Source organism: Heteronotia binoei, chromosome 14 (genome assembly GCF_032191835.1).
Source record: "Heteronotia binoei isolate CCM8104 ecotype False Entrance Well chromosome 14, APGP_CSIRO_Hbin_v1, whole genome shotgun sequence".
Taxonomy (NCBI): domain Eukaryota; kingdom Metazoa; phylum Chordata; class Lepidosauria; order Squamata; family Gekkonidae; genus Heteronotia; species Heteronotia binoei.
The window spans coordinates 30994798-31012430 of NC_083236.1; positions in this window are offsets into that span (position 1 = coordinate 30994798).

Genomic DNA, 17633 nt, shown 5'->3' on the forward strand with positions numbered 1-17633 from the left:
ACGAAGCGGGTGGAAGGGGGGGGGGATTGGCTCTTGATAAAAATAATTGCCTTGCCAGCCACTAGTGCTAATGTCGTCTGTTTTGCTCAGCGAAGCATGACTCACGATTTCTTCACATACCAAGCAACAGGAGGGTGGGGAGCACAGTACACCCTCTCTCCCCAACTGCACTTTTTAATTAACTTAAATCTTCCTCCGGGTTTGCCTGACAGAATTGCTTGGGGGAGCAATTCAGGACAAGTGAATATTTATGCCTCATTTGAGCTCTCTTAGGATAGAAATCCAAAAAGGAAGCAGGCCCAGAGGTGAAAGGGGCATTTCCTCAAGCAAACACCAGACCAGCGCTATTGGGCTTGTGGACATCACGGCATCTGCTGATGGGTTTCATGGTGCCAACTTGCTTCTTCCTCAAGGCATATCTTCCCAAAATAAAGAACCAGTTTATGTCTTCCTCCACCTCACAGAAGCAGAAACTTATTCGGAAGAATCTAGGTCCCATCACCTTTGTATCAACAGGGAACACCTGTTTGGATGACTCTGTCATAGAAAGATGGGTTGACTTGGTTCTCCCTATACTTTGTGACTGTTCCTAGTATCCCATGGCAGCCATTTTGTGGTTGGCTGAACCTCCCCATGACAGCCATTTTGTGTTGGTGTCCACTCTTAGTTTAACACCAAACACCAAAAATGCCCAAAAGGCTGAAAAAGTTTGGAGTTCCCTAGAAAGGAATCCTCCCATCCCTAATCAGGACAGCAATGGAAAAGAATTGGCTTGCAAAGTTTAAATGATGAATCAAAACATTTCCATAATTAGAGCCCATCTAAAGGGTTTTTAAAGTGCCCCCATTATCCCTCTTGCACCTCTGCCACTCTCAGACAGGACAAGAGAAGAATGAGCACACAGTCCTGAAGTTCTGTGATTGATTTCTCAGCATTTCACCTCAAGAGTCAACAAGGTGAGGTAACATATGAACATATGAAGCTGCCTTATACTGAATCAGACCCTTGGTCCATCAAAGTCAGTATTGTCTTCTCAGACTGGCAGCGGCTCTCCAGGGTCTCAAGCTGAGGTTTTTCACACCTATTTGCCTGGACCCTTTTTGGGAGATGCCAGGGATTGAACCTGGGACCATCTGCTTACCAAGCAGATGCTCTACCACTGAGCCACGGTCCCTCCCTAACATTAACTCTTCCTTCTACAGTCATTCCATAATTAGCAATGGCCTCCCCATGGTTGATTTAAATCTTAGTAGGGACAAAATATGTACACAACCATGGTCATTCTAAAGCTACCTTATGGTTAAAGCAGCTGGGTTGATGGTGTAACTTTGGCTTTCCTTAATGCAGTTTCTTCGAAGTGAAATAGAATATGGCTTGTGATACAAATGTTAAACAAATGTGAGCCTGTTGCTTCTAATTGGTTCTTACACATGACAGCTTTTGTCCTCAATAAATGTGTTAATCTTTAAGGTGCCTTGAAGTTTTGGTTACATCAGCCAGAACATGCATAGGTTCCCTTCTACTTTTGATTCCATCAAATGTTAGCAGGAATGGATAGCGTGACATATCTTAATACAAGCACACACCAAATAGAGGTTAATAGAGCTAGAAAGGGGCAATAGAGCTAGAAAGACAAGAAAGGTCAAGATTGTCTGTATCCTTCCTTTTGTTTACTCTGCTGTTGTCCCTTGGATACCTAGACTGCTATTCACAGGGGTCTTCCTTCTTTCCAGCTGACTCTCCTCTCTCTTCCAGCCTCCCTCTTCTAGCCTCCAAGGGCAAGATGTGCACTCTACCATCTCTACTCTTTCCTATCCAGTGCATTTTCAACAAAGGACTTTCATTTCCTTTCTAAAATTTGGGATGCTAAGGAGTATTGCAATTTATTGGGCAATGCCAGTATGCTAACACTGGAAAGGGCTGAGAGACAAGTGCAGAGGCAGTTTATAAGCCTGGGGTGAACTGGTCTCCTTCCACCTTTTTTACCCCAAGCCGATTGCTCCAGCCAGATCAGTATTGTCTACTCTGGCTGGCAGGAGCTCTCCAAGGTTCCAGAAAAGGAAGGTCCCTCCCACAGCTTGCTAAATGGAAATACTGTGGGTTGAAACTCTTTGCATGCAATACACACTTAAGTTCATTTACACCCCACCTCTCTCCCCACATTAGCTTACGTTATTCTCCTTTCCTCCGCTTTATCCTCACAACAACCTGTGAGGTAGGTCCACTCTATACTATGAACTCAGAATGGGTTGCGGTCATTTTGCACACATACCCTTCACCCCAGATGCTTCTACAAATCCATTTTATTGGAATGGTCAAATCATTTCTCCTTTCACTCAGGAAGCAGCATTTAGGCTCCCAGTCAGTTGATGGCACTCTCCCCCTCCCCTCCGCAGACAACCAGAGCTGGCTCTTTAATGGAGCAAGGGATGATGATGGTCTCTGTGGTGGAATTTGGGAGTGGGATGCCATCTTTGGCCTCCACTGGCATCCCAGTCCATGCTTTGCCCCCTCTCACTTGTCATCTCTTGCTCCTCCTCCACCACCTCTGCTCTTTCCTCCTTGCCCATGTTAGAGTGAATGACTCAACATGCCAGAATGTTTGGAGACGCTACATCACTCTGTGCACAAGAGTTATCTCCTTGAATGACAGGCCTCTCGTTGTCTCAGAGCTTTTTTAGTAGCAGGAACTCCTTTGCATATTAGGCCACACACCCCTGATGTAGCCAATCCTCCAAGAGCTTACAGGGCTTTTAGTACAGGGCCTACTGTAAGATCCAGGAGGATTGGCTACATCAGGGGTGTGTGGCCTAATATGCAAAGGAGATTTACACCCCACCTGCTTTGTCTTAACATTGTCTTAACAATAGGCGCCCTGCTTTGTCTTAACATGGGAGCTGCACTCTGACCCCTCTTTCTCTCTGTGCTCTTTGTCCTCCTCCATTTTATTCTCATGACTTTTTGTGGAGCCACACATCTCTACAGATCTCTCCCATAGAAACAGTGCACTCATACTTTCATATATGTGAAGCTGGACTATCTGGCCACTTGTGATAGGAATAGTATTCTTTAGATTAGGCTTCTTTCTCTATCTCTTTTTGACTGCAACCTGAATGTGAACAGAATCTACTTGAATAAATGTAAGTTTTACATTTGCAATATACTTGGGCGATTTATTTGCTTTAAGCAATATCACACTTCTATGACTGAGCAAACTGCCGTATTAACCATACATCCCATTAGCCCGTCCCAAGCAGGAACAGGGAATGCATCTTCCTTCCTCACTCATGCAGGAGTCTTAAGACCCAGCAACGCAAGCCATGCCTGCCCATTTTGGATTTCCTGAACATTTGCAAGCCAGAGAGTTGACAGTGGCTCAGTGGTAGAGCATCTGCTTGGTAAGCAGAAGGTCCCAGGTTCAATCCCTGGCATCTCCAAAAAGGGTCCAGGCAAGTAGGCGTTAAAATCCTCAGCTTGAGACCCTGGAGAGCTGCTGCCAGTCTGAGAAGACAATACTGACTTTGATGAACCAAGGGTCTGATTCAGTATAAGGCAGCTTCATATGTTTGTCAAGCCAGCACTGTAGATGACTCCATAGCAATCAATGCCTGCTGAGACAGCTTGGAAATGTTGAAAGAAGCACTTCTCTGGGAGCTGAGTCTGAAGGACTACTGAGAGAATTCCGAGCATGTTCAGGTTCCCAAATACTTTGCTGTGGTGCAGCAAAGTAGCCTTGCTGAGGACCAAAAACCAGGCCATTTAGTTAAGATGAAATTTATTCTGGCTTCCTTTTTCCATTTGGGCTGCTGTTAATAAAGCTGAAGATCTGTACAGCAGATGCAAGGTCGGTTAAGGTCAGTTAGATCCAATCAACAGAATCGAGTGCATGGCGTTTCCTGAACTGTACCGCTTCACACTGCTGTTGGGAGGATTTTGTCTTTCAGTGCCTTGCCTCCTTAAGAAAAAGCACCGTGGGCATACAAAATAGCAAGGTTGAAAAGTGTTTTATCACATTTTATTGTGCCTTGTGTCTCAGCAAAATTTGCAGATAAGAAACCAAGTAAGTAAATAAATTGCATTTCAAAGACAAGGCTGCACACACAAGCCTCATTTCCTCATAATGGAACATTAAAACATGTGCGTACACAGACACTGTCCTCTGCAGCCCGCTGGTACAATCCAGGAAAAGTTTTGGCTTTAAAACAATCTTTATTCTGATATATTTTTATCTTACAAATATTGACTCTCAAAGCATATCACAAGTATAATTTTAAAAAAACAAACAAACCTACAAATGAGATTAGCATTTAGTATAAATGTTCTGTGGGGAAGAAATTCTCAGCTGCACTTCACATGAGGAAGGGGTACCCAGTCTGCCTTCTGCCCTTTCTCTGAGGGCTCCACGAATGGCAGGGGGAAGCTGGAGGGAGGGCACCTGTCACCTGTAGAGAAATCCAAGTGAGGGGAGGCAACTAGTGTGTGCTGCCTATACACATATTGCAATTTGACCTCCCATTTCACCGCTTAGAGCAGGCAATTACCAACCCCCAAACCCAGTTTCCTACTTTTAAGGAAACTGAGGAATGGGAGAAAAGAAATGGCCTCCAGATAGGGATGCTCTAGAAACTTCCCTCTAATCTCTATTGTAAAAAGCATAGAGACTAGGGAAGGCAATCCAGTGTATCATCCAGAAGTGACTCTTCCCTAATCTCTGTACTTCCTGGGCGTCGGTCTCAAAATCTCCCAACATTTTCCAAGATTGTATTGGAAAGCCTAATTTGAATTATTCAATTTATAACACTTTTCAGCAAGAATTATGCTACTACCTTGCTAATAGTGTGCCTCGCATCTGTCAGGATAAGGGAGAAGGCAAGTTGCTTTACTGTATTCTGATTGACAGTGAACATCTATTTTCATTGTCCAATGAAGTGTGCTTGCACACAAAAGGTCACACCTTGAATAAAACTTTGTTGGTCTTAAAGGTCCACTGGACTCTAACTTTGCTCTGTTTTCACAACATTATCTGCTTTTGTTGCAGTCTTCAAAGGGCCTAACCATATAATGATGTTTCCCCCTGGTTTGTCCCCTGGTCAGGTTGTGAGATAGATACCCATGGGGGGGGGGGGACACTGGTTTAATAGGGCAAATGGCAGATCCTGGGGCCATTTCAGGTCAGGGAAATAGTGCAATAGTAAGGTCTTCGTCCCTTCTATCTATGCATCATAGTCCCAATCCAAACAGATTGCACACACCTAGGAAGTGCAGAACTTCACAACATGTCTGTTGACTCAGCATCCCCAGGGAGAACATAATGTGCAGTTCAGCCCTGATATAGACCAGACCCGACAGGAGCAATTCACCTGCCTTCAACCCTTTTAGGCACCATTCATTTTAACTGTTTTCATCTGCACCTGTAAAAACACTCCTGAGATTTCTAGCTAATTACTTGACATGCATAAACCCAGGCTATTTTGAAGCATTCTTGAGCCAAGCATGTTTTAAGTCCTCAAAATAACTGTTACTCCCTGGAGTGAGAAGCAACCTGAACTGTTTCGGTTCAGCTGCTTATATTGTTTAAGTGTGGTGATTAGCATACAAGGAGCCTGGAAATTGTAGCCCTGTGGGAGGGCTGGGGTCTCAGGCAAAGAACTTGCAGAGTTGGTATTGAAAATTAGCATTCCTGTGAGTCTTCAAAGGAAACCACTTGTAAAGGTCACAAGGGGCCTCAAGTTCCCAATCCAGGCCAGCAAAACAAAGTTCAGTAGTTTTAACTGTCCAGGATTCGTAACTGTAAAAAGTCAGCAAAAGTGTATGGCTGATACCTGTCAGATTTATCAGGGAGCTTCTATATATCCATATATGCAGGATCTGCAGAAAATATGTAGGGTGGGGTGGGGTGAGAGAGTGTAGAAAACAGCATCAGGGACAATGAAATGTCATTTCCGTTTGCATACCTGCAAGCGACATCACAGTGTCACTTGTGTCATGAGTCAGTCAGGGCTCAGCGACTGTGAGGACTCCTCAGGAGAACAGAAGTTCCATGTAGCCAACCTTGAGTCAATAGAAACTGACCAGCGGGGAAAAACAAGCTACAGGCTTGTCAGGATTCACAGCCAACAGCTGGTGCAGAGCCACCAACACCCTCCAGCCCTGGTTTAGCAGGTGAACCTCAGTTGGCTGTTCCCAGCCTACCAATATCCCCCTACACTTTAGAGTGCTGCAGACAAAGGCTAAGAGCAGAACTTCATACAAGTTGGCAAAGTTCATGTCTCCTGGACTGACACCAGCTGCTTGCTGATAATGAAGATGAGTAGTTGCAGGATTGCTTAGAATCATAGAGTTGGAAGGGACCTCCAGGGTCATCTAATCCAACCCCCTGCACAATGCAGGAAACTCACAAATACTGCCCCCCCCCTAAATTCACAGGATCCACATTGCTGTCAGATGACCATCCAGCCTCTGTTTAAAAACCTCCAAAGCAGGAGAGCCCACCACTTCCCGAGGAAGCCTGTTCCACTGAGGAATCACTCTAACTATCAGGAAGTTATTCCTAATGTTGAGCCAGAAACTCTTTTGATTTAATTTCAACCCATTTGTTCTGGTCCTACCTTCTGGGTCCACAGAAAACAATTCCACACAATCCTCTATATGACAGCCCTTCAAGTACTTGAAAATGGTGATCATATCACCTCTCTGTCACCTCCTCTCCAGATTAAACATTCCCAACTCTTTCAACCTTTCCTCATAGGACTTGGTCTCCAGACTTCTCACCATCTTTGTTGCCCTCCTCTGGACCTGTTCCAACTTGTTTATATCCTTCTTAAAATGTGGTGCCCAAAACTGAACACGGCTCCAGGTAAGGTCTTACTAGAGCAGAGTAAAATGATACCATCACTCCACGTGATCTGGACACTATACTTCTGTTAATACAGCGCAATATTGCTTTTACCTTTTTAGCCACCACATCACACTGTTGACTCATGTTCTACATATGGTCCACTAAGACCCCTAGATCCTTTTCACACATACTACTGCCCAGACAAGTCTGTAAAACCTGTAAAAATACTCATGAGATGTCCTGACCATACTGCAACACTAGGAATGCCTCAAATCTCTGTGGTAAAGACCATAGAGATTTGGAGCATTCCTAGAGTGTTGCAGTGCTGCCATGATGTCATTTCTGGGTTATCATAGGAAGTAATGTTACAACACACATGATACTGCCTCCCCTCCCATTCCCCCCTAGCTGCTCAGGGGAAACCAGTGAGAGGACTGCAACGGAAGCAGGAGAGTGGCCTCTGAAGCTGGATAAATGGCAACCCTTATGGGGGTTACACTAATCATAAAATGACTACTATGAAGGATGGGACAAAATGGTTGCCAAGGCATATGGGACCAACCACAGTATATTAGAAGCTTTTATGAAATGATAAGATATTCCAAGTCAAGCATCCTCCAATGACACAGATGGCTATTTCTGAGTGGGAGTTTTCTGCAGACACAAAGGTGATTGGCAGCAGAAAATACATTAGTAGAAAACATGGCACCCTCCTTGGGCACCATGTTGGGGATCACTTAACTACAAGGTGACTCCCATTACTCACTGACACATTTAATTGCTAGCGACTGGAGAGGGAGAACTGAACGACAACATTAAGATCTCCATGAAATGATTAAACAGGGGCAGAGCACAGGAGCTACAGAATAGCTGTTAAAAAGGGAACAGTTGGAGTGTTGGTGTTGGCATGACTAGAAATGGGGACATTCCCTATGTTAGCATGGCCCCCGCAGCTAACAGCTATTCCTTTCCAAAGGAAGCACATGGTGTTTTAAGAACTGCCCAGAAACATTCATGCCTTTATACATTCTGACCAGATATGAATTCCACTGAGCAGCCATTGCAAAGGTCACATTGGGAAATGTAGTGTATGCAGACATCAGTTTCCTCAAAGAGCGGTTCTGAGAATCCCATTGACTTGTGGAAACTTGGATTAAAGGGTGAGCAGATCTGTTTCCACAAGGGCAACGGGCTGCATCTGATCTACTCTGACAAACAGGTGTTGCCATGGTAATGAAAGACTATGGAAGGCTCCTCAACAAGGTTGGCCAGCATCTGTTAGAAGCTTCAAAGCATGCGTTTGCATTTTATGTGGCGGTGGCAGCCACTGCTGAAAAGCTAAAGCCAGGCAGGGTTTCTGTATGAAGGGCTGGGAAAAAGCCCCATTACCATTGGGTGTTTTAAAGTTCTAACTTGAAAGAATAGAAGCAGGTAGAGACTTAGCAATGAACAGTTTCCTGGAAGCCTGACTGACTACATCAGAGTAGGCCGGCTTCAGAGGGCCCAGCTAATGTTCAGTTTCATTAACCTTTCTCGTAGCTCTTGACCAATTTTAAATTGAAAGGGTTCATTTTTCATTATTCGGATTCAAGGAATTCTGCACTTCCTCCTATCTTCCCACCCAATCTATTTTGCAAGAGAACAATCTGCATTTTAATAAGGAAGGAGCTGTGTCTATTTAGAGACTTCTGAGCCAAGCTGAGGCAGGCATTCTTTAACATTGAAGTTAAATCTGCCACCAGAATATCAAACCAGTAGACATCAGATTGATATTTAAAATTCAAAAATTCTGGTGAATATTCCAAAACCTACTATTTGATAGATCTGCTTATGCCTGGAAGGAGAAGTCTCATATATCCTTATCATAGCAGCAGTCTGGTTATACTTCAATGTTTTCTCCTCTCACACAATGTTTTCTCCTCTCACATTCATTATATATATTTTTAAAGTATTTTAAACTAATTTGAAATGCTCATGGAAGAAACTATCTGCTTATACAGTTTCTTAACTACCAAACCATACAGCGCAACTGCTAACAAATAGTCTTATTTGTATGTATAATGTTTACTTAGAACAATCATCGTAGCAGTAAGATTAGCTGGCCTAAGTTACATAAAATGCATCCTAACACTTCAGAGAGCACCATATTTACTGCCATTAGAGTTTCCAGTAACAATTCAAGGCAATGGTTCTTAATCTTTAAAGGCCTCAGTGGTGTGGAACCAGTGGGGTTGTCAACTGGGAAATTCTGGAGATTTGCGGATGGAGTCTGGGAAAGGGCAGGACTTGTGGAGTGTAGGGATTTCAGAAGGCTATCAAGCCACAGAATCTACCCTCCAAAGCAGCCATTTTCTCCAGGGGAATTAATCCATGTAGTCTGGAGATTCTGGGAACTCTCCACACCCAACCTGGAGGTTGGCAACCTTAGGAACTAGGGTATCCAAAGCACTATCTGCTCCTGTATAAATGTGTCCATTTGTTAAAAACTGTGGTTGATGTCTTGCTCTGTATGCCGCCAAATTCAGATGCAATTCAGTAGGTGGAGAGCAAAGTTTGATGTAGTGGTTAAGTGTGTGGACTCTTATCTGGGAGAACCGGGTTTGATTCCCCACTCCTCCGCTTGCACCTGCTGGAATGGCCTTTGGTTAGCCATAGCTATCACGAAGGTTGTCCTTGAAAGGGCAGCTGCTGTGAGAGCCCTCTCAGCCCCACCCACCTCACAGGGTGTCTGTTGTGGGGGGAGAAGATAAAGGAGATTGTAAGCCGCTATGAGTCTCTGATTCAGAGAGAAGGGCGGGGTATAAATCTGCAATTCTTCTTCTTCTTCTTAAAACAGGACCTTTTCTGTGGTGGGGCTTTGACAACAGCCAACCATCCCCACAGCAATTAATCTAATACCAAGAAACCCCAGTTAAAAATAACTTGGCTCAGACATTACATTCATTGTGTATGCTTCACAATTTTCTTTCCTCATTTTTAAAAAAATCTGCAATTCTTATTGTGTACTGTTGGTTTTGATGTTTTAATTCCACTGTTGGTTTAAATTGTTTTATTGGCAGAGCTTTTTTTTTTAGCAGGAAGGCAGTTCCAGCTGGCTTGGTGTCAGGGGGTGTGGTCTAATATGCAAATGCTGGGCTTTTTAATTCCTGCTGGGCTTTTTCTACAAAAGAAGCCTTGTTTATTGGTATTGTTTCATGTGAAGAGTTCACTGATAGATAGTTAAAATATTATTACTGAATCAGATAATACACACGCACCAACTTCTCAGAGAGAATCTACAGTTCAGGATGCAGGAAGGCTCTTTAGGCTGGAGGAGGAAATGTGGCTGAGAGCAATGATAGAAACAATCCCTGGATGTAGAGTCAGCCAACCCCCACCCCCTTTTTTGTGTGTGTGAAAAAGGCCAGGGTTCCCTTTGACCACCCAAAAGGGCTATGCCAGTATAGTGGTTGGATTACAGTGTCAGACTAGGGTTTGGGAGACCCAGGTTCAAATCCCCACTCTGCCATGAATGCCAGTTGAATAGGTAGTTGGGTAGTTGCCAATTTTGGATTGGGAAATTCCTGGAGATTCAGGGGTGGAGCCTTAGGAGGCAGAGATCTGGGGAGGGGAAGATGCACAGTGGGGTATAATACCGTAGTACTCACCCTCCAAAACTGCCATGTCTTTCAGGGACACTGATAGGCTGGAGAACAGTTATGATCCCGGGTGAACACCATCTGGAGATTGGCAACCCTAGTGGGTTGGACATGCTTAGTGGTGCTCTCTGGAAGCTTGTTATTGCAAGATCTCTGCTGTGCAGAACTGAACACTGCACCTGGATCGTCAGCTGAGAAGGACTATCTTCTCCAAGTCCTCATTCAAGAACAGAGCTACCTGGATAGTTTTCTCCCACCACAGGAGTGGCCAAACTTGCTTAACATAAGAGCCACATAGAATAAACATCAGATGTTTGAGAGCTGCAAGACATGAACATCAGATGTGTGAGAGCTGCAAGATGAAGAAGGAAGGGAAGGGAAGGGAAGGGAAGGGAAGGGAAGGGAAGGAAAGGAAAGGAAAGGAAAGGAAAGGAAAGGAAAGGAAAGGAAAGGAAAGGAAAGGAAAGGAAAGGAAAGGAAAGGAAAGGAAAGGAAAGGAAAGGAAAGGAAAGGAAAGGAAAATAGATGGGGAAGGGGAGAGAGGTGGAAAGACAACAACTTTAAATGCATTCTCAAAGCTGACAGCTGGCTTAGCTTGGAGAAGTGATTTAAAGAGACAAATGCCTTCTCCAAAGCTGCTAACAGGGTGGTGGGGGCTTCAAGAGTCACACAATATGTGTGGAAGAGCCACATGTGGCACCCGAGCCGCAGTTTGACCACCCCGTCCTAACAATTAACACCCACTGAGGAAATGATTTCAGGTTTTAAGGAATGTTTACAGCTGCCTTTCTTGAACAATTTTTTTAAATATGGCAAGTTGTCTTTGAAAGCAGAAAATAGAAGCTATATGATCAAGCCTCTATCCTCGCCCGCGCATGGCCCTATCCCTCCCCAGAGCAGTCGCAAGCTGTGGCTTTTGTGCAACCCTGTAAAAACAAAATTAAAAATGCTTCCATGGAAACTACAGGTTGGTTCTTTTTATGCCAGATATTCTTTTGTGTTAACTTGCAGATGATTTGGCCAATGCAATGAGTTCTATGGTCTACATGGAAATATGCAGACAATAGACTTATTTTGTGTGAGACAATCTCTGGCTGCAAAAAAGAGAGCAACAATCTGATATGTTGATCTCCACCATTGTACCTCCTTTTGAATGGGAAGTTAAAAGCTGCACATCAATTGATTTTTCTTTCCCCTTTTTGAACTGGCACAGCTTGTGAAATAAAAGTACAAGCAAACCAGGTTCACTTTGATAGCAGGGAGGGTAGACAATGTACATCACATTGGACTCTTGCCTAAACACTTACACGGGTGCAAGCAGTGTGTCTGTGCTGTATACAGCGTAGAATCCTTGCTCAAAAAGAATAAAGAAGAACCTTGTATAAATGGCAGAAGAAGGGTTGATTCAAGTCCCTGTTTAGGCCAAAAAGCTTGACCCATCCTTCTTGCTCAACCTACCTCATAGTGGTGTTGTGAGAGGGAAGGGATTATTCCATCTATGGGCATTGCCTTGAGCTCCTCAGTGGAAGGGTGGGATGGTAAAATGGGAGAATTCAGAGCTTTTTTTGCAGAGAAAGCCCAGCAGGAACTCATATCAGAAAAAGCCCTGCAGGAACTCATTTGCATATTAGGCCACACACTCTGCTGCCATGCCAGCTGGAACTGCATTCCTATGCATTCCTGCTCAAAAAAAGCCCTGGGAGAAATGAAAATAAAGACTTTATAGAAAAGTGGGATGCTGTCAGAGTTTGGAAGAAGGGTGACTTTGGAGCAGAGAAACGTTCTCTTGAATAATAAAACATCTTGCAGAAGGGAGAAAAGGCAAGGAGGAAAGAAGGGCAGATAAAGGGCTGTGGCACAGTGGTGGAGCATCTGCTTGGCATGCAGAAAGTCCAAAGTTCAGTCCCTGGCATCTCCATTTCAAATAGGATCAGGCATCAGGTGCTGTGAAAGACTTGGGATGGGCACAAACTTAGAAAAGTAGGTTCGGTTTGGTTCGTGGTTTGTGGTGTGCCCAGTTTGCAAACCACAAACCATCATGAACTTTCAGGGCTAAGCAAACTGATTCAGTTTGTGAGGATTATGATGCAGTAGAATGCACCCCCCCCACACATGCTAGAGACATCAAACTGCAAAGGCAGCAGAAGCCCCACAGAACAAAAGTCCCAGAGAACCTGGGGGGGGGGGACATTTTTGCAAGCCCAGCAGAACCAGTGCCACTGTGGAAGTGGAAACCCAACAGGACTAAGGTCAAACCAGAGAATTTCTGCAATAGAAACTGAAGGGGGGGGCATTTTTGCAAGCCCAGCAGAACCAGTGCCACTGTGGAAATGGAAACTCAACAGGACTAAGGTCAAGCCAGAGAGTCTCTGCAGTAGAAACTGAAAGGGAGGGCCATTTTTGCAAGCCCAACAAAACCAGTGCAATATGCCCAGCAGAACCAGTGCCACTGTGGAAGTGGAAATCCAACAGGACTAAGGTCAAGCCAGAGAGTCTCTGGAATAGAAAGTGAAGGGAGCGGTAGGGAGGGCATTTTTGCAAGCCCAGCAGAATCAGTGCATTGTACAGAGTGCCCAGCAGAACCCAGAGCCATTGTGGCAATGTCCTCTCAACAGAACTTATGTCTAGCACAGAATCACACTCCAAGCAAGGGGGGTTGCAAGCCCAGCAGAACCACTGAAATGCACTACTGCCCAGCAGAACCCAGTGACATTGTGGCAATTTAAATATCTCTAACCAGGAGTCTTGGACTTTTGACCACTATATGTGCTCATGGACTTTTGTATTTGATTTGGGCTGAGATTTTTGATTATTTTGTGCCATTCTTAACTTACTTATATATGTGATACCTCTTGTCTTTGTGTAGAACATTTAATAATTAGTTTGTATAAGATTTTTCACTTTCCATTATATTTATAAATAAGACACATACCTTTTTGACAATTGTTTGTTCTTTATTCTTCACTTCTTGCCTACAAATCACAGCTTATATTTTCTTCTTGCATGATTGTGGCCAGTTCAACAGGACTGAGGTGAAGCACCGAATCATAGTCTAAGAGTGTGGGAAGGGGATTACAAGCCCAGCAGAACCAGTGCTATGTACTAGTGCCTAGCAGAACCCATTGCCACAGTGGCAATGCAAGCAAGAGGACTAATGTCAAATCAGAGAATCCCTGCAATTACAAGGTGCAGAATGTCCCACAGAACTCAATGTCACTGGCATTGCAAGTTGTGAAGAAATGGATTTTTTCCCCCTTTGGAGGTTTGAAAGGAGCAAAACCATTATTAGTTTTTAATTTTTTTTCTCTCTCTCTCTCTGGGCAGAGAACAGGCAGGAAGCAGGGAAATCAGTTCAGTTTTTCCAGACTTACCTCAACCCACTTTCATACAAATGCTGATAGGTCTAGACAATAGGATGGTCTAGTTTCCTCCCCTCTCCAAGCAGAGAACAGAGATTTGGAGATATTAAAGACTAGAAGGACATCAGGAAGAAACTTCTGGAGACTTCAGGAAAAGCTTCTTTGAGCCTGCCTGTCCCAGTCAGTGGGTGGGGATAAAGGCTGATAAAACTCCTGGTAGAGAAGAAGGAAGCTTCTTTTGTGCGGAGTCCATCAGAGCAGACAGAACTCTTAACTGAGGTCTGGAGAAGGAGGCCATTGGCATGTGCTGGCCTACACCTGAGGGCGTGTTCAAGGTAAGTGATAGCCTGTAGAGATTTGCAACTTCCTAAGCTAAGGAGCCTTTCTTCTATTTAACAGATAGGGCATGCATAGAGGGAGGGACAGAAAAATTGTGTTGACAGAAAAATTACCCTTTTCTTTTGAATCCCTTGCTCAGTCTGGTGCTGAGCTAAGAGTATATTTTTCTTTTCAATAAATAATTTATATCTTTTGATTCTGGTAGTGGTTTCTTGTACCACACACAGATCCCCACCATCTTGGAAACACTATTTTAAAAGAAGTGCCAAGAGGAAGGCAGTCAGTTGGCAAGAAGTGTGCAAGGCATTAATCTGGAGCTGGGCAGATGATCAGGTGCTAGGTGACCAGGTGTTGGGCAGCAAGAGACATAGAGGCAAGACCTTAGAACTTGGATGCGAAGTTGGGAGTCCTGAACCTCCAAGCAGTCAAGTCCCACAAAGGTCAGGTGGTGGTGGTGGGTTACCAGACAAAGAGGAAAGCCTCTCTAGGTGTTAGGAAATCCTTGGAGGGCAGGGTGGAACAGGGTCTGCAGGCCAGAGCTGGCCTGTTCTGCCACACAAGCTTCAAAGGACTGCTCTCAAAGTAGAGTCACAACAAACTCAAACAAGGGGAGGGGGGATTTTGAGAGCCAGTTTAGTGTAGTGGTTAAGTGCACAGCCTCTTATCTGGGAGAACAAGGTTTGATTCCCCACTCCTCCACTTGCAGATGCTGGAATGGCCTTGGGTCAACCATAGCTCTGGCAGGAATTGTCCTTGAAAGGGCAGCTGCTGTGAGGTGCTCTCTCAGCCCCACCCACCTCACAGGGTGTCTGTTGTGGGGGGGGAAGGTAAAGGAGATTGTGACTGCTCTGAGACTGAGTATAGGACGGGATATAAATCCAATATCTTCTTCTTCAAACTCTGCAAGGAGAAGGGAACACAGAAAGGCCAGCAAAGGAGGGGGGGGACCTCTTGAAACTGACATGACTAGTTTGAAACTGACCAGAGTGTTTCCAGGGCTGGAGAATTCCCTGCCCTCTCCCTTGCTTTAAGTTTGGTAAACATTTTGATTGAACTGAGACAGTGGCTGATTCTACATTCATGTTTGTGTCTGATTTTCTGAGCACTGAAATCGCCTTCTAGAAATCCAGTGTATATTTTTTCATCTACACTCAAAATTTTGCTCCTGGACTTTCTCCTCTACACTTGCTTGCTTTACTGCGATTCTTGTCATTGATTTATATAAGTTTCTGCAGGATATGCATGCCAAACTTAAAAGCTGCTTGAAACCATGGAGGGGAGAAGGGGGGCAGGTTTAAGAGTTTCTTTGTTCTTTCTTGAGAAACGAGTTTATTGCCCTGTTTCCCAAGAAATATATCATCTTTATGGCCTCAGCACCTTTTGAAGAAGATGAAGATGAAGATATGAAGATATTGGATTTATATCCCGCCCTCCACTCCAAAGAGTCTCAGAGTGGCTCACAATCTCCTTTACCTTCCTCCCCCACAACAGACACCCTGTGAGGTGGGTGGGGCTGGAGAGGGCTCTCACAGCAGCCGCCCTTTCAAGAACAACCTCTGCCAGAGCTATGGTTGACCCAAGGCCATTCCAGCTGGTGCAAGTGGAGGAGTGGGGAATCAAACCCGGTTCTCCCAGATAAGAGTCCACACACTTAACCACTACACCAAACTGGCTCTCTTTTGTCCTGTGGAATGCTCTTGCAATTTCTCTAGCCAGGGTAAGAGTCAAAACAAATGCTTTCTTTTAAAAGAAACTGCTTTGCCTAAGCATTCTATTCTATATTATCTTCTACTTTAGCCATATGCGCTACTACTTATAACAATAGAACAAAGCAGTAGACGAGTGTACCTTTAAGACCAACTAAGTTTTATTTAGTTGGTCTTAAAGGTGCACTTGTCTACTGCTTTGCTCTATTGCTTCAGACCAACACAGCTGCCTACTGGGATCTACTTATAACAATTCTAATGAATTGGAAATTGGCTGTGAGGCTTTTGCGAATTTCTTTGCGGATAAAATCGCATCGCTCCGTTCCGACTTCCCTGCCATATTAGATACAGTTAGTGAACCTGAGGCTCCGTGCCTGCCTTCGGATCGTGTTCTGGACGGCTTCGGCGCGCTCAGCCTGGAAGAAGTTGACAGGATCTTCCTATCTGCACGCCCAACAACTTGTAAGTTGGACCCGTGCCCCTCCTGGCTTATTAAGACCTGCCAGAGGGAGCTAAGATATCCTATACGGGATATCATAAATAGATCCCTATTGGAGGGGCATTTTCCATCAGCGCTTAAAGAGGCGGTGGTCCGTCCCCTCCTGAAAAAAACAACGTTAGATCCGGCCGAATTGGCACACTACCAGCCGGTCTCGAATTTGCCCTTTTTGGGCAAACTTATTGAGAGGGCAGTGGCGTTGCAGCTACAGAGTTTCCTGGAGGATGCTTCTGTCCTCGACCCCTACCAGTCTGGTTTCCGCCCGGGCCACGGGACGGAGATGGTGCTGGTCGCCCTGGTGGATGACCTTCAGCGGCATCTGGATCAAGGCGGCTCGGCGGTGCTGATGCTGTTAGACCTATCGGCAGCGTTCGATACGGTCGACCATCGGCTTCTGGCGCGCCGCCTTGCCGACGCAGGGATTCAGGGGTTGGCCCTGCAATGGCTTTCCTCTTTCCTTGACGGTCGGGGACAAAGGGTGGTGATTGGGGAGGAACTGTCCTGGAGACACACGCTTGATTGCGGAGTGCCTCAAGGGGCGGTACTTTCCCCGATGTTATTTAACATCTATATGCGCCCCCTTGCCCAGATTGCCCGAAGGTATGGGCTAGGGTGTCATCAATATGCTGATGACACCCAGCTCTATCTGCTTATGGACGGCCGGCCCGCCTGCGCCCCAGAAAATCTGGACCGGGCGTTACAGGCAGTGGCTAGGTGGCTTAGGCTGAGCGGGCTGAAGCTGAATCCGGTGAAGACAGAGGTCCTTTGCTTGGGTTGTTGCGGCCCGGGAAGGGAAATCCCCCTGCCAGTTTTTGACGGCGCGCCGTTGATAGCGGCGAGCAGGGTCAAGAGCTTGGGGGTACTATTGTAGCCTTCACTGACGATGGAGGCTCAGATAGCAGCCACTGCCAAGTCCGCATTCTTTCATCTTAGGCGGACGAGGCAATTGGCCCCCTTCCTGGAACGCGACGACCTAGCAACAGTGATTCATGCTACAGTCACCTCGAGGTTGGACTACTGTAATGCCCTCTACATGGGGCTACCCTTGTGCCGGACCCGGAAACTGCAGTTAGTGCAGAACGCCGCTGCCCGGCTGTTATTAGGGCTCCCAAGATGAGAGCACCAACGGTCGGGGCTCCGGGTCATGCACTGGCTGCCAGTAACATTCCGAGTCCAGTACAAGGTGTTGGTCATTACCTTTAAAGCCCTATATGGCCTAGGACCTGCCTACCTTAGGGACCGTCTCTCCCCACA